The 12,713-nt window shown below is 32.1% G+C and overlaps 1 protein-coding gene across 1 annotated transcript in view; it reads left to right on the top strand.

Annotated features, from left to right (window-relative positions):
* LOC105451861 overlaps positions 1–12,713 on the top strand; it is a 294,443-nt gene that overhangs the window by 73,423 nt on the left and 208,307 nt on the right. The window contains exon 2 of the mRNA XM_011692558.1: positions 2,092–2,141. The gene's annotated coding sequence lies outside the window, so the exon portion shown is untranslated. The remainder of the gene's footprint in view (positions 1–2,091; positions 2,142–12,713) is intronic.

Below are 12,713 nucleotides of genomic sequence, written 5' to 3'. Positions count from 1 at the left end.
ACATTAAAAGTGAGGTATAAACTCGATAACTTTCTACCAAAGTAAACAAGCAATGACATCATTATCTGAGTCTAAAAATACTCACATAATTTTAGATTCAGTATTATTTATGTTAGAGGTGTGAGAATAGATCGAATTTGAATCGAATCGAATCGAATCACAGTGGATTCGATTCGAGCTTGTCTTCAAATCTGTAAGATTTGAAATCGAATAGTTTGAGAATTTCGAATGAACAAAGTTTCGATTTTGAATTGATCACCTATTTTATTTGCTTCATTTATATCTTCCGTGCAATCAATTATTCTTATCTAATAAATAAGTATTTTTCATATATGTATAATGTATTCATGTAGATTAATATAGAAAATATTCGAAAGCATTCGAACTATTCGTGTATATACATATTATTAATTATATATTTTCTAGTTCAAAATGTCACATAAGATCATGATCCTTTGTAATGAGATGTAAATCGAAAACAGGTCTTCAGTTTGTTTAAATTATTGTGTAAAATAATGTAATTCAAAATTTTGATATTTATTACGTTTAAATAGGGTTGGGTAGTGCCTAGTTAAAAATATAAAAGTTAAGTTAAAAAGTTAAATAATTTTAACTTAACTAGTTACATTTTAGGCTCTTAACTTTTAACTTAATTTATAACTTTTGATGTAACTTTAAAGTTATAATTAAAGTTATATTTTTAGTGCTTCTTGTATACCCAAAATAAAATACATGTCTATTTTAGTGTCTTCAAATTCAAATTTGAGAACACACATCCAGGTAATTGTAATAATATAATAAATATATGGTCTGGTCGCGGAAAGTAATCACTGTTCGCGGACCTTCTGTGCGTTAAATCACGTTGGAGGAAGTTCTTCGAAATCGGTCCTCTTTCCGCGGCTCGACAGAAATAAGTATAACAAATATATACTTTATTTAGAAACCCTAAAATTATAAAATAAAAAAATTTAACTTTAACTTTTTAACTACTTTTTTTTATTAACTTAACTTTTAACTCAATTAATTTTATTATAGACTAACTTGTATCTTAACTAAGTTAAATTTCTAGACTGTTAACTTTAATTTAGTTAAAAAACTTAACTTAGTTAAAAAAAAATATTAACTTACCCAACCCTGCGTTTAAATTAACGTGTAATGTATAAATCTGGGAAAATTCGATTCAGATTCAATTCGTATTCGAATTAAAGAGATTTAATTCGATTCGACTATGCAAATGCTTGATTCGCACATCTCTAATTTATGTGAAAATGGAAAGTAACTATTTAACCAAGTGGAACCAAGATGGCGGATAGGAATACCTGCATCTTGTAGTGCCTTATAGTTGTACGCCCGCTGAGGCGCGTCGCGTCGTCGGGAGCGTCGGAGAGTAAGATGTCAATTAGCTGGGCAATTAACGGGTATTTGTCCCGCGGCTGTCGGATTTCTCCAGAGATCCTTGCCGGAGAAGTTCGCTGGAGAGGTTCGGAACGTGATGTCATCAGCCGGCGCTTCGATATGAAGTTGATGCGATTCGAATTTTTCGTGCGCAGAGACGTATCGAGCGTGCATAACGAACGTGAATAAAACGTTGTCGATCGATGCCAGAAGCTAGCAGTGTCGTTGCGTTTTGTTTCACTTTGTTTGTTTCGAAACGAGTTGCGCGGTACAGTAAGTTTCGGCAGTAATCGCGTAAGTGATCGTCAGTAATTAGCGTGAATGACCGTAATTAGCTGCGTTTTTCCCTTATTCGCGTGTAGTCGCGTGCATGTACGCTCGAAACAACGGAATAATTGCGACAGCTGTGCACTGATTGGTAAACATTTATATTTATTTGTCTCTCGTATTCACGTCGCAGTCATTTACTTATTCCTGATGATTTAGCGTCATTGTGTTACATGCGATCATGCAAATATATACATATATGAGTGTCATTAATTAAAATTCTATATATATCGTTAAATGATTATTGTTAGTGGCATAATCTTATTTTGATAATTACTATTATTAATTCATTTTGTATGATAGCCGCAACAAAAATTTATTTCACGCATTTTTGATTGTAAAATAAACTTAAAAATTATTTGTTTTTAGATCGACTTATAACGGCCTCATCTACCGCAGCCTCTTTCGACATCATTATGGTGAGTAATGAATTAGTGTGAAACTGTAATTGAAAGCAAAACGTTATAGTTTTATTCGCTATATCTATAATAATTATTTTAAATTAAATTGTTAGACAGAGTTGGAGAAAATAAATAGTATTAATACTGGTTCTGAATTAGTATAGGTATACATCTACATATTTAAAGCCGAGCATTCCGAAACTTGTGTGAACTCTTTTGCTTATAAAATTTATTAATGACCATTTAAGTTATAAACTCATAACCTTGTATACAATCTGTAGTAGTAGATTACAATATTACTGTAGTTCGAGAGGCTGTATTGTTAACTGTTGCAAACTATCGACAATGAATTCTCTGTTTACGGATTTTTTCTCTTTTTCCGTGCTTTTTCTATTCCAGCTTTGTATGCATACGTGCAGCAATTCGCTAACGATAGTTGATCCACAACAATCATTCGAAAATATAAAAGAGCTTATACAATGCCGAGCATTTGCCCTTTTTTTGTTTTGATATTCTGTTGTCACAATATTGATTTGTTTTGTCAATTATATATATTCTGTTGAGCTTTAATATAGAAACTCCTTGAAAATAGACATTATAATAGTTTAATATTATATTTTTCGAGTTCACGTTCACAAAAGGATTAGATCCATTATAAAGACATAAATATATATAAAAAATATATAGGTACATACATATACATATGTATACATAATATTTAAATATGTATATAAAGATCTAAAACTAAAAGAAAAAATATATTACGAGACTATGCGATCAAGAAGAGCGATAGAAAAAGAGGAAACACTTGTACATATTGAATTAGCATGATGAATCAAATAAATTACCATTAATTGTAATTGTAAATCACTAATTCTAAAACAAAAATTTTTTACGGCAATGTAAAAATTATTCACGTTAGTGTAAAGAAATTATGTGAATTATTTTATCATTATATGGAAAAGTTAATAAATATTAGTAGCAAATGTCGTTAGTCGTTATCCGAAAAATATTTTTTACGGCCGGAGAACGACTAACCGTAGTTGTTATGGGAAATTTTAAGTACAATTACTAGCGTTATTTTTAAGATGTTATATAATCTTTGAAGATTTTAATAATATGCATCTTTATTTAATAATATCTCAATTAATAAATTTTATAATCTTAATTAATAACATACGGTGGCACTGAAAATCTGGCATCGATTAAATTTTGTTAACCATTATTCCTGGCAAATTGGAGTATTGATCAATATATTTGCTATTACTTTTATTTCACGTTTACCGTATCGAACGAATTAATTGATAAATAATAAATATTACTTAACATTTCAATATGAAAAAACAAATATAATTTTAGTTTTAATTGAAATTGAAATTTACGTCAATTAATTGGTACACGTTTCTCGCATATTCATCTTTCACAAAAAGAAGTTCGTGAACATTCTGTATACATGACACGCATGCGTTTGTACATCTATCGCCTCATCAGCCTGATTGGCTCGTTCCAATACACGCGAAACGAATGTCGCGCGTTTTGATCAGAGCCCCATGTGATTGTCCAATGCGGAATTCACGATGTCGGTACCCGCCATTTTCGTGTTATCTGACTTCCCACACGCGCTGTATTTACGTGTAAACCACAATGAGTACATTATGCTTATGCATTTTACAGCTCTCTCTCTCTCTCTCTCTCTCTCTCTCTCTCGGGTCTCTAATAGAGTTTCCATGCTCTCGTATACGTTGGTCAGAAATAGTCGGCAATCGATAGGAACGATAGGGATAGAAAAGAGCGTGTCGAGGGGGTCGTGTAATCTGATGTTGTAATCCGTTAGCTATTCTGAAAAGCCGATCACACAATAATTACGTCGCCATTTGTTACGAGCTTTATATATAAATGCATAGTTAATTACGCGCGCGCGCGCGTGCACACTCATTTGCACTTTGTATAATCATTTAAAATTTATAATCGTTGTAATGTACATCATACTTACATAATGTGTTACAGAATGAAATGCATAATCGAATGCGTTGCGTAATTAAAGCGATTATCAGCGGCAGCGCTGCCGCCGGCGGTCATGAAAGAAAATAGTTGGATATATTATTCGTAACGAATTCCGTACGCATTAATACATACAGACGTTATCCCGCTTAACCGATTAATTCGTGCAGCAACGACGGACGGTTTAATTTTGCCGGATAATGACCGCCTGCATGCGCGGCATGAACGTCTGGCGCTTAAAGCCGAGATGAAACTTCTGTGTGTAATTCCATTAATTGCGGCGTAAATGTGAGCCGCGAGAAATATCGTTACAGAACAAAATTTCTTTCTCACATAATGCATTTCACATATGCACGCGAGAGTGCAGTTGATGCGGCTCTCTGCAGTTAAATATTAATGCATTAAAATAGGTAGACATATTTTCCGCAATTCGGTTGATGCATCGGAAAAAGAGGTGATGAGTATCCTCTCTCCCTCCCTCTCATCGAACATATCTTTCCACGCAAAATAAAATTTGAGGAAATAAATTATAATTTAAAATACAATATACGACTTTTGTATTGCACAGTACATTAAGAGTATACTGAAACATTATTTATTGTTATAGAATTTAATAAAATCTTTTGTGTCGGATATCCTAATAAGATTATGCAGGATGGAAGAAATAATCTTATACATTAATAATTCAGGCTGCGTTCCGTTTTCACGCTGCATGATGCGCATGATTTTATTCTTGTTTAACATTCGGTGAGTAACAAGAATGAAATATAATACATCATACGTATTATGCGTGAAACGGAACGCCTCATGCATTATTTGAAATTGTATATAGATGTAAATAAAATTTTTCCTATGATTACATTAATTGTATTTATAAATCACCATTCTAAATCACCATTGTATTCTATATAAACAAATCGAATTCATAATAATAAAATTATTAACGCTATTTGACACTAAGTCCTCCCAAGCGGTTAAAGAGAACTAAAATACACTCGTCACACAGACGTTTCGTTATTATCGAAGTTCACAATTCTGGGATATTAACTATATAATCTATGATTCCGCATGGCCCGCCGGTAAATCGTGCATTAGACCCCGTGAGAGTCAGCCGAGCGATTTTCTAACTCTCCGCTCGGTAGCTCGCGAGCGTGATCGGAGTTAACTCTCGAACTCGGTGGACCGCGCGAGGCGATAAAACAGCGAGTAATATCCAAACTCGAGCATATCTATCGGTGTTCCTTATGCCGGTCGAGTACGCGTGGTCGCGCGATGCATAATATTTCGTGACAAATGGCGGATACATGGAGATGTATGATACGTGCTGTTGCAAGGCGAGAGAAGGATACGATGAGAGAATGTGCGAAAAGAGAATGACGCGGAGGCCGTCTGGTATCTGCGGCGTAACGACATGATTATTCTCACGGTCGTACATGATAGGTGCTGAGCAATTGTTCCACGTTCCACGATTATACCGTCGGCATTGCGATGTGTACGCGTTAGTGTGTACAAGCCGATCGGATGAATCCACAACCTGCTGGGTATTACTGTATTAACCAATGGAGCCGGAGACCGTATACGTGCTATCTGACCGAGAATTCCAATTTCGAAATCCGCGGCCCGTTCCTGAAACAAGATCAAAGTTAGACCGCGCCATCGTTGATCGTACCGCAATTCGTGACCTCCTCACAACAAACGGCGCTTCTCCCATCTCGGTCGATTTGTTATTCATCCCACCAATATGGGATGAAATGTATCACAAATCTTCGATATTCGAGAACCATAGCGTTAACCTTTTCCTAATTTATTTCCGATTCTTTGAAATAACTAACAATAAGATGCCTTATATTGACTTAATTGTTGATAAATTTACCTTTGGTTCTTGCACGTTTTAATTTTCGGTCTTTTTATTTGAATTCTGTAATATGTGGGAACAAGAGCGAGAAAGAGATAGATAACAGCGTCTTTTTGTTACCGTTCTAGGGCAAGCCCTCTAAGAACGAAAACAAAAGTAAAGAAAAATACAAAGTTAAGAATTACAAATAAATATTAACAAAAATAATAAACTAATAAAGAAGAATATAATAATAAATATACGAATTAAACGAGATGAATGCAAATGAAATAATGAAAAATTATTAAAAGAAAAAGAACGAAAATAAAAGTAACGCAGATAAAGGTAAAAAGAAAAATAGAAAGTAAAAAAACACAAATTAATTAGTCAGCCGCGCTTCGCCGCAGATGACAGAAGAGCTCGCGTTTAAAAGCAGAGAGAGGGGGGAGCGAGGGAGAAAGAGAAAGAGAGAGAGATAATTTTTTTCATTTTGAACTATGATTGACTAGATTTTTTCCGAGGTTATTCTATATCTATTCTAATTTTATTCTACCGTGTCATCACGCTGGTTTCGCGGTAAAGAGCTGCAGCCTCTTGTGTAACGGGCTTTTGGGCGCAACTGGAGAAGTGTCACTGCTGAGGTTAAGCGGACGACGGTGACTAACGAAGTCGTAGTCCGTTAACAGTGTTAAGCGCGCGGCACCGCAATTTACTGTTGCCACCGCCGACAAGACCGGCCTATTTCCGACGGAGGCACGCTCTGTCATATACATATGTACATGTGGCATCCACGAATGTGGAGTTGGTCATATGTGGATACATACCGTGGTGCAGATATAACATTTCGTGGGGTGAAAACAAGCTCGATAAAATAATGTATTATTACGTAGCCGATTTCCGGGAATTGAATTTATGACGGTCGCTCGGCGTTTACCTAAACCGTCCACACCGGTGCAATGGTCCGTGAAATTGCTGGCAACGCTCTTAATAACCACCGTTATAAAGTATAGAGTCATCCGCAATACTTCGTCGTAATAATGCCGTTTCGTTTCACAACGGCTGAAAGAAGCGGCAGCGCCACGACCAAGAATTTTCTGTCGTTGAAGCCGAAACTGCGCATGCGGAATCATGAGATTAATGTCCCTTAAATGTTTTCTCCTTTCTGAAGGAGATTAATATTCCTTTGTTAATGCTATCTAAGAATTCAGAGAATGACGCGTTTTTACTGAAGTCGCAGATGTAATTTACGAATATTCGGCGGACAATGATATATTCAAATTTTTAAATTAAATTTACTTCAGAATCTTCGGAAAGAAGAGAAAGAGTAAAATTATTTACATTTTTATTTTTATAATTTTTATAATGTCATTTCTACGTAATTGTTATTACATCACTAATGTTTATGAACATTCAAAAATATCTATTAGAAAGAAAATCATAATATTATATTTTAAATTTATTTTAAGATATTATATTTTAAGAAATAATGTCATTTTTTAAAATATTTTAAAAAACTAATTAAAAATAATTTAAAAATTAATCCATGTTAATTAATTCTTTCTAACAGAGTTTCACATTTTTTAAATTATTTATATATCTGTAGTTTTATACTACAGATTTCTATACTACAGAATTAGTAGTTTTATACTACAGAATTCTATTTGAACAAAATGATAAAGTGCGTGTATTTAAATTATATTTTTTATGTATATTCATCTTCTTAAATTAAAAAGAAATAGATATATTTCACTTCTCGGAATGACATCTAACAATTTACTGAAACAAAATAATATTCAAAGTGGAAAACCGTGTTTTTTATTTAATTGAAGACTTATCGTACAGCGATTATTGTTTAGTAAGTATCTATCGCGAATTTGCTGATATTTCTCGATCAGTCGGCAATCGGTGGACAATTTAAAAGTTCTATTGCTTTGTTGGATTGAATTCATCTTGATTGAAGTTTTCTCACGATTTTCCAACACTTCGGTGAACCTCGATAGAATTGGAACCGCAATGGTCTCACTATTTTTTATATAAAATATCGATTATTGGGCTGAAGTTTTTTACTCATATCTGTTGTTTTTAATTCCCTCTTATTAATTCTTCCATCGATAGTAAATTTTCTTTGTCGAATTTCGAGAAAGAAAAATCAAAAGAAGCCTTAATCTCTTCATATTTCTCACTTTTATTTATGTTTTAATTGCGAATCCAATGTTGCATGTTATATCGCAAGAATGAAAAGCAATAGAAACATTCTTCAAACTGAGTAATGCTGTATTTTGTTTCATACTAGATGTCATAAAGAATACGGATAATAAAAAAACATTTTTACAGTTTTTTTTAGAACTCATTATATTCAATTAAGTTTGTATTAATTTAGAATAACGTATCTATATCGTAATCACGTATTAAATTTTCACCATGATTATGACGCATATTTACACGTAATAAAAAATAAGTGAAATTTTTTTTCCAGCAATTCAAGTGGAAAGATATAAATTACGAGGGAAAATTCGGTGTCACATATTCGATAATTCTCATTTATATGCCTCTTTAAGATTACATTGGAATATTAAACGCATAAGTCTAACTTTGGCTTTTATTGGAGGGGAACATGTAGATCACGCAAAGATAACTCATTGCACATTTAATGGTTTAATTTTGAGTTGTTAAGTTTAGCATTTGAGTATCAGACTACTTTTACAGTCCCTATAATTTTTGCTATTATACAATGGTAGCTATATGTACATATTCAATATTACGGTAGATTAGAATTAAACGGATTTGAAATTACATAGCCGTGTACAACGAGCAAGCCAAAGGTGCGATATAGACATGGATTACTAATTATACTACTTGTACCAAAAGTACAAGATAATACAACGACCGAACCAAATTTAACGATGCATATACACGGTGCAGGGAATAGATGATAATTAATGTGCACGAACTTGTAAAATATGCAAATACATCTCAATCGCGTCAATTACATTAGCCAACAATTCCATTGATTACACACGTGCGTTTCACCTAATTATGCACTTTGCCCATTGATGAGGAAACCGCGAAGCACTACAGAAACGAATTGGTCGTAACCGATGTACGTTGGGTCATAACTTGTACTCTCGTACAATTAACTCACGTTACGTAATGCATAATGCATTGCTGTTGTTGTTTCGGCAATAGTACAATTAGCGCAAGAGATCGCGATGCAGTTAGATTTTACGATCTCAAAGTTTGCGAATGATCGTGCATGTAATATCGTTTGATCGCTATTATGCGATTTTGACACTGAGTCCTTATGCCTTTGTGTTCTGACGGATCAATGATGCAAATGGAGTTGTTGAATGAACTCATGTGTTATTACGAAATTTGAGGAATTTTTAACTATACAATAGAGGATTACATTTATATTTATTAATTTCATTGAAGAAAATCATATGGAAATCAAAATTTATGAACTAGGAAATTTCATGACGATCGATTTGGTTCAGAATACGATAACTTCTCTTTATCGTTAGATTTCTCTCCTCGTTTCTCTTCTAGATATTATATTAGATTAGGTTAGTTTTGGTTAAGTTTCCTGAGTTTATAGAAAATATGATATAGCAGTTCATGAGTTTATGGATTCCTTATTAAGTAGAAGATTAAACAACGATAGATACGAGCAATGTTATATTAATCTCTATTAATATCGATGTACTTTAGTTTCTAGTTTCATCTATAGTCTTAGAAACATAATTTCTCTTTATATATTTGTTTAGGAAGTAAACGGTAGCACACATATACGCGCGCGCGTTGTGTGTACAAACATGTATTATAGATGTAATTATTTAATAAAAGTTTAAATTACAAAAAACAATGGATGTTTTAAAAAATATAATTTAAAATTATCATAATAAGTATAACTATATATGTACCTATATGTAAATATATAAATATATATAATATATGTATAATATAAAACTATCATTTTAATAGAATTAACTATCATATATCCCACGTAATTCTTTTAAAAATATAAAATAATAATAATAATAATTCTTTTAAAATAATTTAATTGTTAACCATCACGTATTTCGTTATAATACTTTTTTTGATGGGTTAATTATTTACTTCCATCAGATATATGATTTTAAAAAAATAAGAATAGTAAATTGTTAAGATTAAATTTTGTTGTACAAAATTATTTAAAATGGAACAGAGAAAACGTAAATGGAAAAATTTATTTTAATTATTTATATTATTGTGTTTATGTATATGAATATCACAATAATGATTTTAAATAATCTACTTTTAATCTTTATTAAAAATAAAAGAACATCCGTAAACATTTTCATTTTTTCGTTATTATTTTGCATTACGCAATTCTGAATAAATATAACAATATTTAACTATTATACTTTTATTTGTATATAAATCCAGTAAAATAATATAATTTTGTGTGATGATTTCTATATAGTCCATTTTTATATCAAAATGAAAAATTAAAATGAATATAAGTTATCTCCGGACTGTCAACAATGAAAGTTTCAATAAATGAGTGAGCTTTCTCTAAGCTGCATTTTACATACAGTTTAAGTGTATAAAAGTGAGAGATAAAGTTTGAAATTAGCTAATAATTAATTGCCATAATTTCATAACTCGACTTGCTGTAAATACACAGTTAATTACTTAATGTGTTTTAGTGAAATTTATTTTGTGTTCTGTTTATTTTGTGATAAACGAAAGTTAAATTAGAGAAATTACGCATTAATTTTCATTTTAATTTTATGAATAATTGTCTATTGGAACCAAATTGTAAATTGTTCTATGTTGTATAATAATAGATTTCAATATAATAATGTGAACTTCAAATTTCCGAAGAATTAAAGTTCGGAACAATTTCTGATGAACTAATTTAAAATAACATGTATATCTGAGAACTTTTCAATTATACAGCAGTGAATAAATGCGAGTCCTAAATTGCTAGGTTTATTCCGAGTAACACTGAAGTGTATAAATTACAGCAAAATATCCGGTAGCTATTGTGCCTGCAACTACAGTTTTTCTCGTATATGAATCCGTCTTCAGTACGTTAGAAACTTGGAGTGCTTTCTCGAGAATTGATTTATCATGATATGCAACTTTGAACTTCGTAAACAACGTTATGTATGGTATACCTTTCGAATGTAATGTCGGCAATTGGAATATTCACTAGTCATGAATAACGAACGTGCATATCTATATACATTTACTCTGAAATTTTATTATGCACATTTTCGCAATAATTTTATAATTGTTTTTCACCGTGCAATAAACATATTTTATATTTACTCAAGGTTGCATAATGCAAAATAATGATCCGTACGTGTAGGAGATATTTACAGTTCTTTTATTCTAGACAAGGATTAAAAGTGGATCTAAAATCGCCATTATTATGGTACGTTTATATAAATATTTATATAAATATAATAATATAAATGAGATTAAAATGAATTTTTTTGTTTAGCTTCCACTTGTTAAATCTATTATAGTAGTATTTATCGATTTTTATTTTACGTGATGCTTTTATGCACATATAAATAGGATATTTATTCTTTTTTAAACAAATGTAAATTCCTCAGTTCTACGGTCTATACGTACATAAAGTTGATAGCGTCGCTACGCGCGAGCAAGGGTTCGCACTCAATTACTCGCTACGGCAATAAAGCTTTATTGTTCTCTCGGCATCGGTCTGGCATCGATGACGAACGCCTCGCGCGTTGAAAAATTCGCGCGATTAATTCCCGTAGTTATTGTTCTCCCGTTTAGCAGGATTTCGGCACTGGTTTCCGTTTCGTAACAATTGGCGATTCGGAGACTCCGATGATCGGCGTGCTTGCCGCGTGTGCTTTAAAATCCTATCAGATTTATAACGCGAATTCCGATAGAACCTCCGCGGTACCTAACTTGAATGTAGGGTCGTCACAAATCGGTATTCATATTGCGTACAAGAATAGAGACATTAATGGCGGCTTCGAAAAATTAAAAATAAAAGAAATTGACGTATGTGTTTTAAACCGGATTCAGACCAGGCAAGTACCTACATATGTACAATTGAATGAACAACTTGTTTCAATGAGTGCTAACGGTACTACGTTGTCGCCGTATTGGATCCGGTTTAAGACAAAACGGCTTTTGCGTGCAGGAGTTAAACTTTCTCAGGCAAATCCGACTGCAGTCGTTTAAACAAGCTGTCGTTAATTGTTTGACGAGTTTTCACATCCAGGATGTAATCAAGTTTATTCCTCAAGTCGACATTTATCATTTTAATTATTTGTCGTAAATCTTTCATAAAGTTTTCTATATAGTTTCCTGAGGTCTTTTCAATGATTATTGTGTTTTATGTGTTATTATTTTAGTTATTAAAACTTTTATCAGTTAAAAGTTGTTTCAGAATTTTCTCTTTCTATATATTCTCTTACAATCTCGTCTACACAGTTTAAAAATTTAAGACTAGTTAAATTTAACACGTTTTATATGTTTCAAACGGTCCACTCAAATTTTTGTGTTAATTTAACGCAAGATGAATACGTTAGAAGCTAACACAAATATTATGTAAACATTAATACAAAAAATGTAACACTTTAAAACAATTTGTAAACAAATTGGAAACATTATTTTTCAGTAAAATTAACACTTATAACATGTAAAATAACAGTTAAGTATATTTATTTTTTGTTTATTTATCTTAGAATTTACGGTTTAAAACTACTAGATCGGAAGAGCACACG

This window comes from Wasmannia auropunctata, unplaced genomic scaffold (genome assembly GCF_000956235.1).
Source record: "Wasmannia auropunctata unplaced genomic scaffold, wasmannia.A_1.0 LD336042.1, whole genome shotgun sequence".
In the NCBI taxonomy this organism is placed as follows: domain Eukaryota; kingdom Metazoa; phylum Arthropoda; class Insecta; order Hymenoptera; family Formicidae; genus Wasmannia; species Wasmannia auropunctata.
This window is presented reverse-complemented; position numbering and strand designations above follow the sequence as displayed.